Here is a 17,352-nt window from a genome sequence, read left to right as displayed (position 1 = left end):
ACCAGCTTAAAACCACTGCTACTGACGTGTTGTAAATAGGTCATAAAAGAACCAGGATTTGGCTCAGAACACTCTATTGTGCAAATACATATTTAGGTACATGTTTTATTTTTTTAAAAACAAAACCTTGTAAGATCTCTTTTTAAAGTATTTCCTGCAGTTTTACTGTCACTGCTTCTCAAAAATTTAACATCTTGGAGGTAATATTTTTATTTCACAAAATACCAGAGATTATTCTTGCTTTTTAATCAGTTAAAAGATATACAATATTTGCCTAAGTTTTTAGTATTAGTTAATTTATTGTCCTAGCATTATTTTAAATGTTTAGAATCAATTTATCTGTGTATCTTTGATACATGGAGATCCTGATCCTGCAGTCCTTACACATACAAATCTCACATTATAGGATGTTCTGACTGAGACAGAACTACAGAGATGACGCTCGCATTTTGCCAAAGAATATTTTACATCTTTCAGGAAAACTAATTATTTTATTTAATTACATCTCTTTTAAAGCAGGGGTGTATTTATAGGAACTATTGTGTTGACATAAATCCAAAACAGGTCAATGGTTAAAAACATGTTGACCAACAGTGTTCTGTACAAATAATGAGGAGTCCTTGTAGCACCTTAGAGACTAACAAATTTATTTGGGCATAAGCTTTCCTGGGTTACGTAAATAATACAGTTCAGTAAATATCCTCATGTCTTTTTAATTCAAGTACTCTGCCAGTGGGTCGCTTTTCTCAGTTTTCGTTTGTCACGCCCAGAGACCAAATTGTTAGTATTGCTAAAAGGAACATTGGTTTATGCCTATTTCATTGTTTTGTGTTTCAAACTTTGACCATCCGGGTGACTCAGAGAAATCAAATCTTGCATTTTCAGTTTGGTTACTGTTTTGCATGTGTCATAATTTCACTTCTTCTTTTAAAGAGACACTATTAGTATATATATAAAAAATCACACCTAGGTCTGATTCTTTTTAACCTGCCATTGTTATAAGCAACACACAGCAGTACATCCAACCCACTCTTCCCTGCCCTTCCTCTCAGTCCCCCCCTCCTTTCACACACACACACATTCCTCAACTACCCCTCCGTGCCTCCACAATCCCCAGTCTGCTCCACCAACCCCCTCGCCCCAGTAATCTCTGCTCGTTCCTAAACGCCTTCCCATCTGTTCCTCAGCTCCCCATGCCCCCCAAAGGCTGAGCTGTTATTACCCCTCCCCCCCATCTCCTTCACCATCCCATCTCCCCTCCCCGCCTGGCTCCTCCACCCCTTGGCCTCGCTCCCGCTTAGCTCCTTATCCCCCCCCCGGCAGATCTCCATCTACCCCCCGCCCGCGGCTCCCCTGCCCTGTAGTGTCCCCCCTGAGACTCGGGGAGAGCGGAGCCCAGGTACGGCTCCCCCCCACCCAGAGCCGGCGGCTTCCCCAGGCAGACGGGCACGTGCAGCTCGTTCACACACGCTCGCGGGGCCGCCTGAGGCGGAGCGCGAGCGTGTGCACGAGCGACCAGGGCACGTTCGGAGCCGGTCCCGGCGCAGCAGCAGCAGCAGCAGCAAGAGGCACTAGCGCGCCGGCCGGGCGGTGGGTGTTCCCAGCCCACCTCTCAGGATGGGGCGGGGCCGGCCGCGCACCGGGGATTTCAGCGACCAGAGCCGCAGCTGTACGGGTCCCTCCTCCTCTTGCTCCTCCCCCGACTGATTGTTTTGGGGGGCGGGCGGAAGGGGGGATACATTACATGCCAGCAAAGCAGTTTAGTTCCTGCTGATCCATCACACGTACAGAAAAGGGACTTGCCCGCGCGCGGGGCTTGGTTTGTTGCTGGGGGAGAGAAAAGGGGGCCCCTTTTGTTTGGGTTGCCTTCGCCCCTCTGCTTCGCCCTCCCATCCCCTGCGTCCCCTCTGGTCCCCTGCTCTGAGGAGGGCAAAGAGAGTGGGAGAAAAGGCTGCCTCGCAACCCCTTTCCCCCCTTCTCGAGCGGGCCCCCAGTGCAATTCGATGCGTCCCTGGTAAGGCTCCCCCGCGCTATATTGTGTCCTCTCTTGTTTCTGAAGCCTCCACCCACTGGCCCACCCTACATTTAGCACATCATGTGATCCGGGTAAGTCATTTGCAAGTACAACAGTTCTCTGTGTTGCCCCCATTCATTTCCTGAGAACTGCATAGAGCAGCAGAGGGAGACCGTGTGAGTGAATGCGTGTGTGAGAGAGAACGTGTGTGTGTGTGTGTGTGTGTGTGAGAGAGAGAGAGAGGGGGGAGGAGAGAGAGGGAGAGAGGGGACTCTGTATAAGGGAAAGAAAACAGTTTCTCCTGCTCTGCAGCTTCTGTTCAGGTCTGTGCCTATTCCATTTCTTATCAGAATAAACATACCTTTTCTTTTTTTCTCTTGCTGTCCCAATCAGTCAGCTTTCAGATAACATTTTATTTTCCTGTCATTACATTATTGTAAAATGTTGGAAGGCTGATCTCTCGAATGGGGCAAGCGCTGGAGGGCAGGAGGGAGAAGCTTTTGCAAACCAAGGATATGTGCAAGGCTTTTATTAAATTACCTGTTAAAAAGATGTTTAAAAAAACTAAAAAAACCCCCCAAAAACCTTTGTCAAATAATGCATGCTAACATGTAGTTTACACAGAGTGGGACTGTTTGGTCACGTAAGTGACAGTGGCAAGGAAACAGATCAATGTCATGTTGAATTTGGGGTTGCTGCTCTAGTTTGTCATTCAAAAAATCTGTTTGTGTGCATGTTATTTGGAGGAGGAGGGTAACGGGTTAAGGTGGGGATGACACTGTTGGCATTAATAGTGGTCATTGTGCTACAGTCGTTATTGTCTCCAGTAGTAATGATGTGTAACTGTCACTTGCCACAGTGCATAGTTCATGGCAGTAGCTGGGGGATGGCCTATGGCTGTTATTTTCAATTAAGGTGGACCAAGCTAGAGTTGACAAGGGAGAACTTTACATTGAGACCAGTCATGAAGAGTGTTGAGCGTCAGCTTGGGAGCCACCGCAGCTTGTCTGTTATAAGCTTGCTGTAACCTGACGAGTGAGTGTTGACCTCAGTGACATTAGTTTGTGTTAAAGCAAGAGGCTTCTATGCAAGAGGAATCAATTCTGATTTTATTCATAATAGAGCCTATTATTGGAACTTTCTGTGACCGTTTATATTGAGGGCAAAAAAGAACTTGCGAGAGCTGATTAATAGTGTATTTAAACTGAACGTTTGGGGGGGAAGTACCAAATCCTTTGTGCTATGTGTTCTCTCCATCTCTCCCACTCTATTCTCTCCCCTCACAAAAAGCTTACAGTTCTGCGTATCTTAACAGTAATAATAACTTTAATTCAACTGATAAAAGCTGACTGTGCTCAGTTAAAGTCTAAGTACAGTGGAATGTATAATCTGGATAAATAGCCTATGTAGTTGGTATTGTCACTTTTACTAATTTTAACTATTCAGATTGTTAAAGAACTGTTCTGTACAGATAATTTTAAGAAATTCCATTGAATAATGTTTTTTTAATCGAACTGATTAGTTAAAAAAATAAGTAAGGACTGTTGTACCAGTTCCTCTCCAATGCTGGGGAAACAAACACTCATATTTACATTAAAACATGTGCATAGAACTGCTACAGCAGACGAGTGCCAGTCAAACAAACGTCACCCTGTAAATCCACCTAAACCATTCCATTCCCTTTTCTTACTGGAGGATAGAGTTGTTTGGCAACGTAAATGGTCTGACATAAAATTTTGCTGATGACAGGCAGGGTGGTGCAGGAGTTTGCAATGTGAATAGGAGTGGTCACTTTTAAACACTGGGTGTATTCCTGTTAGATTTTTTTTTAAACTGTCATTTACAGAAACATAATTTTAATTCAGTTTCAAGAAGCAGTAGCTGGGTTATTCAGTGTTAGCTGTTGTCACCACCTATTGCCAGATATGTTAAGATATGTATTTTATGCATTTAAAAGCAGAACAAAAATGAGTAGATATTATAAAATATATTGAAGATAAACAGTTTAGTTTGATTTTATGATTTATGTCAGCTTTGTAAAATTCTAAATGTTTGTGGCAATTTTTTTCCTGCATAAGTGGTTAACCAGCTCTTTTTTTTTCATTGTCAGTCATGATATAAATTTTTATTTTATTTTATTTTTTGCTATGGCATGCAGATATTCATGGCAACTTTGCAAGGGTGCTTTATATAGTACTGGTGCATGACCTCCATTTTCTGGTTGATCTCCAACTCTAAAATGTTAAAGGAACAGCAGAGTAACCTCGAGTGTAGAATTAGTAACTTTGCTGGAGATTGGAGACGGGGTGATATGGGCATTTTATTGATCATATAAAGCTATACTAAATCTAGACTGAATGTTCGTTTTTTTCTCTCTGTGTTGTTTTTTTTTAAAAAAGCTTCTGAACAGGACACAGTCAACTTAAAAATCTCATTACTGTCTGAAAATGTTGTACCGTCTAGGCAGTGGTTCTCAACCTTTCCAGACTATTTAACCCTTTCAGATGTCTGATTTGTCTTGCATACCCCAAGTTTTACCTCACTTCAAAACTACTTGCTTACAAAATCAGACTTAAAAATACAAAAGTGTCACAGCACACTATTGCTGAAAAATTACTTTTTCATTTTTTCTGTATGAAATTTTAGTTTGTACTGACTTTAGTAGTGCTTTTTATGTAGTCTGTTTATAAAATAGGTAAATATCTAGATGAGTTGATGTACCTCCTGGAAGACCTCTGTGTACTCCTGGTTGAGAATCACTGATCTAGAGTCCCAAATGAATCCTGTGACCACCATTGCTGAAAGAAGTTAGCAAATACAATGTTCTCTTTTATTTTTCTTCATTGTGGCTTTGGCTACATTTATGTACAGTCATTTTCACTGTTTTGCTGATGGTCATTTTGCCTTGTCTTTATCATGTGCTAGCATGTTGGCATCCCTCTTTCACTGCTCTGGAGGAGCTCACATGCACATATGTTCCCCAGGTGCTGGAGCATGTGAGGCTTACCAGAAGCAGCAGAGCTGCTGCAGTTTCTGAGTTTGGGGCAAGGAGGGTATCTGCTTTTCCAAGGACTCCTACTTGGAGCCAAAAAGGGCCAGGAGGGAGTGGGTAGCCACATGAACACCCATCTTTCCCTGGGCCTTTCATGGAAATGGAGCTTTAGGAGATGGGTTGGGCAGGGAGTGATGAAACCTGACCTTAAGTGCTGTGAAAGCCTACATTTTCTCCTTCCTGGAACACTGTAGAGTCTGGGGAGAAATTGAAGGTTGATGTGGAGGTCAGAGAGCTCTCTCCTTTCCCAGGCCCCTACCTGCAGTCCAGGAGCAATGGGTGCCTATCATAGAATATCAGGGTTGGAAGGGACCTCAGGAGGTCATCTAGTCCAACCTCCTTGCTCAAAGCAGGACAAATCCCCAATATTTGCCCCAGATCCCTAAATGGCTCCCTCAAGGATTGAACTCACAACCCTGGGTTTAGCAGGCCAGTGCTCAAACCACTGAGCCATCCCTTCCCCCACAATGCCTAGGAGGTGGGGTGGAAGTAGGAGGAAGGATTCTTGATTCCCTTTTCTACTTTACTTGTCTAGATGCTGCTGTTGTTATTGTAGAAGCTGGTTGACATGTGCAGGGATGAGGGTTGTGTTCAACCACTTTTGCTGGTGGTGTTCTCAGGCCTGCATGTTGTCCCTTGTAAAGATTCTTAATTGACCTAAGTAGAAAAATCCTTGTAAATATTTTTAAAGGAATTTTGTTAAGATTTAGTACAATTCAAAGGCTGCTCTGTTAGAATTTTTGTTGAAACTAGTCAGATCAGAAAATACTCAAGTTGGCTGTCACCTTAAAAGAGAGGTCCTCTAATATTTTGGGCTTGATTCTGCCCTCTGCTATGGTGATGCACTGGAATGGGCGTGGTAAGGGGCTTAGATTGTAAACTGTTTGAGATAGGGACCATCTTTTTGTTCTTTGTACAACGCCTAGCACATGGGGGTCTTGGTCGACGACTGCAGTGCCTAGGTAAAACCACAATACAAGTAATAATAGATAGAGCCTTTTTCCTTTGAGTATACCAGGTAGGAGTGCTCCCAAACACTCAAGCGCCTTTTATTATACTAGTGTCAAGGGACAAAACACTAATGTAATTCAGTGGGAGCACGACTGAGCCCCAAAAAAGCACTAGGGGGGAATATTCAATCCTTGTGGTTAGGGTTTGGGTGTGCCAAGTCACATCCAGTAGTTATGAAAATGAGGGTACAGCTCCTGAGCAGAGAGGAAACAATGTACATCCACTGTGATAACCTGAGATGAGCCATCATGCCCTGAAGCTGCAGGATTGCGTTTGTGAAGGTTGTGTGGCTGGCACTGCTCTTCACATTGCTACCCAACCTCCTGGTCTGCTCCTTACAGAAAGGGGTAGCATTTTGCTGGTGGAATGCTGGAAAATATATCTTAAAAATGTATCTGATACTGTTGCATTTAGGTCAAACATTGTTTCCTGAGGACACAATTATGTTTGAGGGAATATTTATATTTGTCAAATCAGCTGTGTGTGCACCCACGGATAAGATACTTTTGTATTAGAGGAATGGAAAAATAATTAACTTTATTTTTGTCAAATGTTCTATCTGTGGCTCATCAAGGTTGTTCCCTCCCCCCATTTGAATGGAAATGACTGGTTTACCTTTCTCCGATATACAAAAAATAATAATTTCCCCTTCCAAGAAATTAGGTTTCATTTTTGGAAAAACTGATATTGGTGTAGCACTGAGGCCTTGACCTTCTCAACTCTTGGCTGGTGGTTGTTTACTACAGCTGCAGTCTGTGTCTGCTTGGAAGGGGAGGAGCTCAAACACAAACATGCTCACTTTCTCCAACTAAGATGAAAACATATTAAAAAGCCATTACATTTCATAGCAAGCATTAGTGAGACAGAGTTAAACAGTCATATTGGGGCTTTTCCTATATTCCTAAACAGAATATGCTAGGTTATATCTGTAAGATAGACTAAGTCTTGAAAGTGCAAATGTGAAAGCATGAAATGGCTAAATGTCTCATGCACTGAAGAAAATATTTGCTTTTTTAAAGATGAAATACAGCCTTGATGTTAGGAAAAGAGAAACAAAATATTTTACCCCAGTACTAAAAACATTTTAATATAGGTCAGAGTTGTTCAGTCAATCAGGAGCACGGTGTAACTTTACCCAGCGAGACTGAACCCAGGGTTCAGAAAGCGAACATTACACAATCCTCTTTTCTCAATTGAATAATATCGAAAGGGATTTTTTTTTGTTTGAAGGCCATATTAGATGAGAAATTAAGCAAAAGAGTAATATTTGAAGAATCATAATGTCAAAATGACTGTTTTAGTTTTAATATTTCTAAAAATAACTCTATTGAAAATCTTGGCAAGAGCGTTGACTCTAGTTCTAGTACTTGTCAGTGACCATTGGAAGAGTGGACAAACTGGGACAACTTCTTTTCAGAATGAAGATTTTGCAGTGTTTTCCAGTTAATTCATTCTATGTGTGTACTTCAGGGTTTGTTTCCAAGCAGCAAAGTCAGTATAAGTGTGTGTTTTCTCTCTGGTTGTCTATTCTTAAGTCTTTTATTATTATACAGAGTAAAATCATTTGGTTACAAAAAATTGTTAAAAGAATTTTTTGAGGTGAGACAAGACAAGCGTAGAATTAACTTTGCTATGAAGTCAACTTTGAGTACTCTGCATAATGGAAACATACTGGGCCATAATGGAAACATACAGGGTGTGTTACTACCTTGCATTCCACTATAGGCTCTGTTGTATTTACCATGGTTTATGATAAGTGCCACAAACTTGGACTGGTTGAGCCAGAATCAAGCTATGAGAAATGCACAAAGTAAGTATTGCATTTTCGTGGAACAGTTGTTGTCTGTATCTTGTTTGTGTATGACAGAGAATTTGGCCTAATGCAAGAACTGGAGTCTGGAACTCTTTAGTTTTAATCCTGGCTGCACCACGTTATGGCCTTGCATGAATAATTACCCCTATCTCATTTTCTCTATCTATGACTTGGGGCTAATGGAACATAGAAATATATGTGGTAATACTTAGCTCACAGGGAAGAACTAATTTATTGGTGCTTGTAAATTGTTTTTGAAGAGGTAAGATAGGCCAAATCTAGGGATCAGAACCAGCCAAAGTAGTAGACTTGGGTGCTGGGTGTCTCTCTTGTCTACTGGTATCTACCTCCAGTCCTCAGAATACAGCCCCCTCAAGGAAATCTCCTTCTACTTCAGCCTACTGTTTGAAGTAGCTTTTATGGATGCATTGTATCCCTGCTGCAAAGCAAAATACTAGAATCTGGGTAGCACTGGACCTTTGGCACTGCCCCTCCTTGCCCCTGTACACTGTTCTGTAGGGAGTCCCAATGCTTGTCCTCAGGCTTCATATTGATTACCCCTGAATCATGTTTCCATACATATAACTGTATTGGTTGACTTGTCATGGGAGCCTCTACAGCTGCAGAGACAAGGGCTGGATTTGCCAAGGTAAATGCTGTTGCTGATTATTATTATATACATTAAAACATTTAAAAAAACATTAAGATTGCAAAGTCAAGAACTGAAACGTTATGAAATGCCAGAATTAAGGCTGCTTGTATAGGGTCCTGTAAGAAAGAATATGCGATCATGTAATTAAAGACTGTGCGTATGCATTTTGATACAAGGAGGCTGAAATAAGGTGGCACAGGCAACCCTAATTTGGTATTTTATAACTTCTTAGCACGTGACTATGTGACCATAAACATTTTGATGTTTTTTTTAAATGTAACCTCTCATGTCTTGAAAAAGGGAACTAAAAATGAGAATTCTATCACGAGGTACCATATTTATCCCCCGTTGAGTCATCAGTAGTATTGCAACCCGGGAGCTTTAGCTTCACTGCTCCAAGCACTACCACTCGAACCCAAGTGCAGGCTGTTCTCCTTTATGTGAACTAACTACTAGAGAGGGCTCAGATACATTTTTTGCGCGTGGCTTACACAACCAGTTGGTAGGTAGCAGAGCAATTCTGGGAATCCTGGGTTCTATTCCTGGCTCTGGAGGTGAGCATGGACTAGTCCTTAAATGCAACACAAGCAAGCACCTAGATTCTGAAAAACAGTGCATTGAAGTAGATGAGACTTAGATCTGTTTTTCTGGAGACCGAGTTCTATTCCGAATTCTGCAAGGGGTGACCTTAAATAATAATTCAGTTGTCCCATATGTAAAATGGGGTAATGATGTTTGCCTGCTTCCTAATGAATGTGTCTCACTCAATAGTCAGAGCTGTGAAGTGCACAGACTTAGCAACACAAATGAGTGGAAGAGTTAAGATTCTAATTTATGATCTCTTCCTGGTTCCCACTACACCTGCCCTAAGGCCAAAAGGTATTTTGGTGGTGCTTCTCCTGCTTGGCCTGTGTCCCTTCTGGAACTTTAGCTTTATGCCTACAATCTAGAAGGCTCGTGGAGGGCTGGGAACAAGATCATTGTAGGTGCATGTAGGGAGCTCTGAGGCTGGGAGCATGTGCAGTGTAGCTAGTATATCCAGAGATTTTTAGAAGCAGGCCTCTAAGAAGCTGTATTGAGCATGTGGCAGTGGTGATTCTAACATGCTTACATTTTGTCCAGATCTGTTTAGGCTTTCACTGGGATAGCAAAAGGTACATCACTGACCCTAGGATTATTTCCTCTGCCAAATATAAATTCCTTTTTCCAAACCTAGAGGTCTTCAAAGAAATGGTTGGAAAAAATATTCATATTGAGAGGTCCCCTCCGCTCCCCCCCATGGTCAGAAATAGCTGAACAATTTTTGTTGAAATCTTTCAAAACAATTCAACCTGAAACATATATCTGGCATGGACAATTTCAGCCCAAATTGTTGAAGTGTGTTTGACGTAACCTTGGAAATAATAAAATGAATGTCAAAGAAAGCTCTGATCATCAGGCACAGTGAGTGGTGTCTTTCTTTTATGAGGCCCCAGTGCTTTCAAAGGAGTCAGCTACAAAATGAGGCCACAGTCCTCCTAGCAAAGAGGACACACACATAAGTGTCATGAAAATAATCTATAACCAAATTGCAAAACACCTGACATGTTATATGACAAAGTATCTTGGACAGGGCATGGTTCAGGTTGAGCTGGGCTTTAAAATTCAATCGGTTATTGTATTTACTAATGCCCCTCTGCCTCTTGTAATAGGGATCAGTCAGGACCGCGACTCTCATTCTATGGAAGAAGGTTTGCAGGTCATCTTCAAGGACTGGTGATTGTACAGGTCTCAATTGCTAGTTAGGCTCTCATCTGAGGACTAAGCCTACTAGCACAGGGGCAACTACGTGCTTCCGTGGCCTCCAAATGTTAATTTGCAGATCTGTGAATATGTAATTTCTGTGGGGAAGGACAGGAGAACAGTCAAAGGCCATGAAATCACCTACATTTCTCTCAAACAAAATAGTCTGTTCTCCTTCCAGGCAGTTCTGCCCTCCACCCCATGTCCATCAATTTGATTGCCCTTTGCCCCCTTTTCCAATGCTGCTCTGCTGCTCTTAGAATCATAGCAGATTAGGGTTGAAAGGGACCTCAGGAAGTCATATAGTCTAACCCCCTGCTCAAAGCAGGACCAACCCCAACTAAATCATCCCATCCAGGGCTTTGTCAAGCTGGGCCTTAAAAACCTCTAAGGATGGAGATTCCACCACCTCACTAGGTAACCCAATCCAGTGCTTCACCACCCACCTAGTGAAATAGTGTTTCCTAATATCTAACCTAGACCTTTCCCACTGCAACTTGAGACCATTACTCCTTGTTTTGTCATCTGCCACCACTGAGAACACCAAACTCCATCCTCTTTAGAGCCCCCCTTCAGGTAGTTGAAGGCTGCTATCAAATCCCCCCCCTCACTCTTCTGTTCTGCAGACTAACCAAGCCCAGTTCCCTCAGCTTCTCCTCAGAAGTCATGTGCCACAGTCCCCTAATTACATTCCCTTCCTGATTACACCCCTGCATGCTCAGGCAATATTTTTGTACTCCTCCCTAGTCATCTATCCAAGTTTCAACTTTTTGTAAGCTTCCTTTTTGTGTTTAAGCTCACCAAAGAATTCTCTGTTAAGCCAAGCTGGTCACCTGCCATATTTGCTATTCTTTCTACACATCAGGATGATTTATTCCTGCGCTCTCAATAAGGCTTCTTTAAAATACAGCCAGCTCTCCTGGACTCCTTTCCCCTCTCATATTAGCTCAGGGTATCCTGCCTATCAGTTCCCTGAGGGAGTCAAAGTCTGCTTTTGTGAAGTCCAGGATCCATATTCCGTTTGCTGTCCTTTCTTCCTTTTGTCAGGATCCTGAACTCAACTGTGTAATGATCACTGCTGCCCAGGTTGCCACCCACTTCTACTTTCCCTACCAATTCTTCCCTGTTTGTGAGCAGCAGGTCAAGAGGAGCACAGCCCCTAGTTGGTTCCTCCAGCACTTGCACCAGGAAGTTGTTCCCAACATTCTCCAAAAACTTCCTGGATTGTCTGTGTACTGCTGTATTGCTCTCCCAGCAGATGTCAGGGTGATTGAAGTCCCCTGTGAGAACCAGGGCCTGTGATCTGGAAACGTCTGTTAATTGTCTAAAGAAAGCCTCATCTCTGTCATCCTCCCGGTCTCGTGGTCTATAGCAGACGCCCACCACGACATCACCCTTGTTGCTCTCGTCTCTAAACTGAACCCAAAGGCTCTCAATAGGCTTTTCTCCAGTTTCATACTGGAGCTCTGAGCAATCATGCTGCTCCCTTACATACAGTGCAACTCCTCCAGCTTTTCTCCCCCACCTGTCCTTCCTGAACAGATAAAACTCATCCATGACAGTACTCCTGCTTGTTTCCCAGGCTTCTTGCATTCATGTATAGGCAGCTAAGATAACTAGCCGATTGCCCTACTTTCTCAGTATGAATCAGGAGGCCTCCCCTGTTGCACCCTCCTCCTTGTGTTTCCTCCCAGTATCCCACTTCCCCACTTACCTCCGGGCTTAGGTCACCATCCCCTGGCGAACCTAGTTTAAATCCCTCCTCACTAGGTTAGCAAGCCTGCCTGCAAAGATGCTCTTCCCTCTGTTCATTAGGTGGATTCCATCTCTTCCTAACAATCCTTCTTCCTAGAACAGCATCCCATGGTTGAAGAATCCAAAACCCTCTCTCTGACACCACCTGTGTAACCAAGCCTTTACCTCCCCAATTCGATGGTCCTTCAATAGGGAGGATGGCCGAGAACATGACTTGTGCCTCAAACTCCTATATCCTCTTCCCAGAGCCACGTAATCTGCAGTGACCTGCTCAAAGTCATTCTTGGCAGTATCATTGTTGCCCATGTGGAGAAGTAGGAAGGGGTAGTGGTCTGAGGGTTTGATCAGTCTCAGCAGACATTCCATCACATCCTGAGTTCTATCTGCAGGCAAGCAGTACACTTTTCGAGTTTCCCAGCCTGGAAGGCAGATGGAAGACTCTGTCCCCCTTAGGAGGGAGTCCCTGACCACCACCACCCGTCTCCTCCTCTTGGGAGTGATGGTCATGGAACCCCCATCTCTAGGACAATGCAGTCTGGTTGATGGGGTCTCCTTCTGATCCCTTCCCTCAGATAACTCTTCCAAACCATTTTCCACTGTAGTACCTGTGGAGAGAGCCTGAAAACATTTTCTTACCTCTACCTGCATTTGGGGGTACATGGGTTCTCCTCTTTCTTCTTCTGGAGGTCACATGCTGCCAATTTTCTTCTCCATTCTGCACTGCCGTCTCTGATTCTTCAGCATGCTGTGCCTGCAGTACCAAATGCTGACTTCTGTCCAGAAAAATCTTCATTTTCTCTGATGCAATGCAGGGTTGATACTTGGGTTTCTAGTCCTTTAACCTTCTCTTCCAATATGGAGACCAGCTTGCACTTCATACAGACAAAGTCACTTCTGTCCTCTGGGAGAAAGACAAACATGGGACATCCTGTGCAGGTCACAACAGCTGATCGCTCGCTATCCATAATGTCGTTCTTTTAAGAGTTTCTTCAGATATTGTATTTACTGCTCACAGAAGCTTGAAAAACAAAAAAAAACCCCCAAAACTCTTGTGGGAACTCCCCCCAAGTGAACTCCCAGGCAAACTCCCTCTGTTTGCCTGTCCTCTGTTTGCCTGTCACTCGGTTCTCAACTGACTGCTTTTTTATAAGGCTCCTGTCTTGAAGCAGTTGGCCCGGCTCAAAGCCTTTCCTCCCACTCAAGGAAAGTGGGAACAAAGCACTCCCAATTCACACTTTTCAAACAGCCACAGGGTCAAACAGTCTCTTGTTGTTCTTTTGGCCATGCAGGAATCTGTGGGCCTCTTGGCTCTTCCTCCTGTACCTTAGCCTTCTCCTCCCCACTCCTAAAGCAGTGTCTAGTAACTCAAAAGCTGCTTTGATCTTTAGTCCCTTCCCACTCCACCCCCATATTGAGGAACTAGCATCAGTGGTTTGGCCATTATACACCCTGTATTCCCTCCTCTCATTCTGTGAAAAAAATGTAGCAAGCCTAGCTACGTTGCTTCATTTCTTGCTATCCCTTCCCTCAAAGGAGCAGGGCCACAAAAAGGATTAGTGGCAGTTGGGCTACTCTGTTCCTTTCCTGTTCTCCAAGAAGAAGCCAGTGTCTCTTTAACCCACTCACCTGATCAGAATGACTCCTTGCCCTGTCTGAGCAGGCCAGGGAGGTATTTCAAGCATACTGAGAGACTAGTCCAAGGTTTCTGTCTTAATATCATAAACCCTCCATGAGAAGGCTGTCTGCCCGAGTGAGTGGCTCTTCGTACCTGGACCCAGACCTTCCATGATAACTACTTTCCACCCAAACTGTTGACTAGTGTGGTGATGCTCATGAGTACTTGAGTGAGAACTTTCACAGGTGCTGGACCTAGTCTACGGAACTCTCTCTCAGATACGAATGAACATAGAACTAAGCAAAAAATTTTTTTTGCCTAAACATGAGTCAAGTAGAAAGATGAAAAATATAACACAAAATGCCTAATTTCATGTCAACTTGAAAAAAATCCAGAAATACAAAAATGCTTTCACCTCAGTTGTTCTCCATTCCTTATGTTCTTCTTTGATTCCTGTCCCTCAGTTTGGCAGTGATGATGGAGCTGAATTTAGTCTTTCCACCACATTCTGTTTTGTACCAGCTTCATGGCTTTGTTCATCATCTTTTTAAACCTTTTAATTCAATGTCATTCTTCACTGTAGCTGGCCAATGCGTCCTCCGTCTTCCTCTGTTTCTAGTTCCTTGCACTCTGGTATATATTACCGTGTATGGTTTCCTTTACAGACCTATTCTTGACATGTGTCCAAACCATCGCAGTCTTTCTTCAATCTTCTGTAACAGCATCTAGCCAGGCTGAATTTGGCCTTGAGTCTTGAAGTCACTTTATTTCTCTACCTCCCAAATTGATATGGGTCCCTGGTGAGAAAGCTATTAGCTAGCTAGTTTGCGTCCCAGAATATATAGGCTTCTTTTTTGAAACTGAACTTTTAATTTTGTGGGTACAGCAGGGGGTACATCAAGCACTTTGTCATACAAAGACCTCTTACCATTTGTGCCTCGGGTAATATTGTTTTTTGGTAGAACTAGATTTTTAACCTCTTTAAGTGTGACTTCTCACTTCTTCTGTGCAGCCTAATTGATTTTTAGATCCTTGAAAACTAGAGGAGGAGAGGCAGTAGTTGTAAATATGACTTAATAGACTATGGGCCTGATTCTGCCAACTCTCATTGTGGTTGTACCTTTGCTCGTGTGAATAATTCTGTTTAACTCTGTGGGACTACTCACATGCGTAAATGTTCAAAGGATTGGGCACCCAAAATTAATGGACATTTTTGGGTCTTAATATTTTTAGTGTTTTTGTTTGGGTTCAATTCTTTGGGGCATCATGAAAGATAGAACAAACTAAAAAAGTGTACTTTCTTAAAAATGCAGAAGTACAGTTAAAGTGAAGAGGTCTAACCAACACAATGGAAGAACAGGAGAACAATAAAGAGCAATGAAGTTACCTATGCAAAAACCTGCTCTTTCTACCTTACTTTGATCCCTGTCCTACTCCTATCTTTACCATTGATTTCAGCAGGAGGAAGACTGGGCCCTCATGTAGTTTTTCTGTTCCTATTCATATCCTCTAACTGTTTGTAGAGCTGAATTACTTAATAGAATTAATATTATTTAATAGAATTAATTAATTACAATTATTAAGTTGTTGAAAATTAATCATGTATCCATTTAATAATCCATAATAACCAACAACAGAAAAAACACAGCCATTTACAAGCTAGTAGTTCTGCAGTGATTTGAAGCGCAAGGTAAGCTTGGAACTATTTTAAAGGATAGATGTTTCTTTGACCTGTTACTTAGATTATGCCTAGCTGTATCTAAAATCTCCTTTGGCGATGGTGATATCAACGTTTAAGCAGACATCAGACATTTGTTATTATAGTAAATGCAAACTGAATTACATAAATTGAGGGACAACAGGTAAACAATTGTTAAGTTATGGGGCTGAAAAGAACTATCCTCTCCTCTTATTTTTAAACTGGAAATGATGCTTCTCTTGACAAAAATGTAAATAGTTCCCCTTTCCCTCTGCTGCCCTCCTACCTCCCTTGCCATGCCTGAGTTGCTGCTTTCTTACTTATACTTTGAATATGCACACACACAGCATTGTGCCCTCTGCTCATGCCATTGCTGTGGGTCCTAAGGAGATGGTCTTGGCCTGAAGAAGAAGTTACACCTCCTGTGGTGCCCACAGGAGCCATATAACTACAGGAATTAACCAATAGCTATTGGAGCCAATGGAAAAAACTTACCTTGACTTGAATTGGCTTTAGATCAATCCCTAAATAATAGTTTTTAAGTCCATCTTCAGTTTACTGTACATTCATATTTGTTTTAAAGTGGAGTATATTTTAGATTTTTTTTTCTATTATGCACTGAGGATCACTTTAGATATGAGAATGCTGTGATTATTCAGACACTAGATTTTCCAGCAACTTCTAGATCAGTGGTTCTCAAACTTTTGTACTGGTGACCCCTTTCACATAGCAAGCCTCTGAGTGCAACCCCCTCCCCCCCATAAATTAAAAGTGCTTTTAAATATATTTAACACCCTTATAAATGCTGGAAGCAAAGGGGGGCTTGGGGTGGAGGCTGACAGCTTGTGACCACCCCATGTAATAACCTCACGACCCTCTGAGGGGTCCCAACCTCAAGTTTGAGAACCCCTGTTCTAGATCATTAATTAGACCTGTTTTAGGAGTAAATTAGACTAGCCTGTGATCTTGGTAGTTACTCAAAAATCTGTTTGAGGAAACACCTCAAAACCCCTTCCAGGAACCTATTTTCTTTATCAGGAATTCTGCAATTGCTATTCTAGTCAATACTAGGATAATTGAAATCCCCTCCTAATAATTGTTCTAGCCCTCTTATAGACCATGCTGAAGCCCATATGTGTTTTCTCAATCTGCCTACAACATTATAACTTATTTCAATGATCCCTTCATTTCTACATTTTCTGTGTTTTTGTTTCTTTTCAAATTGTGGTTGCTGAAAAGATAAGCTTGTTTTTTAAAACAAAAAAACAAAACCAACCCCTTCCCTTCCCTCCCTGAAGTGTTCAAGTGGCAACTGAAGACTGACACATGATTCCTGTCGACTTTTTCTACCATACAGCAACACTTTGTTGAATGTCCTGCACCCATTCCTCCTTGAATCTCTTTGGAAGTAAACAAAAAATATGTTATGAAGTCTCCAAAAATGTCCTTTGCAGACTAACTTTCTGAACTGGAAATGCAATTCCCCTATTCCTGGGTAAAATTCCATTTTGTTGACTCTATTTCTCTTCCTCTTTTTTAAATAGGTGAGTGTACTCACTATAAATTGTATTAGGGTTGGCTCTGAATCTAGATCAGGATTAAGAAAAGGAACAAGGAGAATTAGTGCAATAGACTCCTTTAAATGTAGCAGTCTGAAATCTCATCTTTGTCATTTGGAAGGAGGACTGTAATGATACTCCAAACTGTCCTGGAAGAACATGCACAAATCACCCAGTAAAGAGCACTAGAAATGCATTCAGGCATAATGGAGACTCTGTGTCAAAAAAAAATTCTCACCATGCCTTGAGGGAGGTTTAAATCAGTGTATATTCATCCATTTAAAAAAAAGAAATACAGCATAAAACAAATTTTATACATCACTACGACAAAGCTAATTAGTCCATTGGGAAAGCGCTTATCACTTCTCTGATATATTACAAAAATCCCAGCTTTTGCTCC

General features: G+C 42.2%; 1 protein-coding gene across 1 annotated transcript in view; it reads left to right on the top strand.

The window, feature by feature from the left end:
- Nucleotides 1-2,282: 2,282 nt before the first annotated feature.
- The window catches only part of KLF12 (KLF transcription factor 12), a 362,353-nt gene continuing 347,283 nt past the window's right edge, over nucleotides 2,283-17,352 (top strand). The window contains exon 1 of the mRNA XM_077806931.1: nucleotides 2,283-2,337. The gene's annotated coding sequence lies outside the window, so the exon portion shown is untranslated. The remainder of the gene's footprint in view (nucleotides 2,338-17,352) is intronic.

Source organism: Eretmochelys imbricata, chromosome 1 (genome assembly GCF_965152235.1).
Source record: "Eretmochelys imbricata isolate rEreImb1 chromosome 1, rEreImb1.hap1, whole genome shotgun sequence".
Lineage (NCBI taxonomy): Eukaryota > Metazoa > Chordata > Testudines > Cheloniidae > Eretmochelys > Eretmochelys imbricata.
This window is presented reverse-complemented; position numbering and strand designations above follow the sequence as displayed.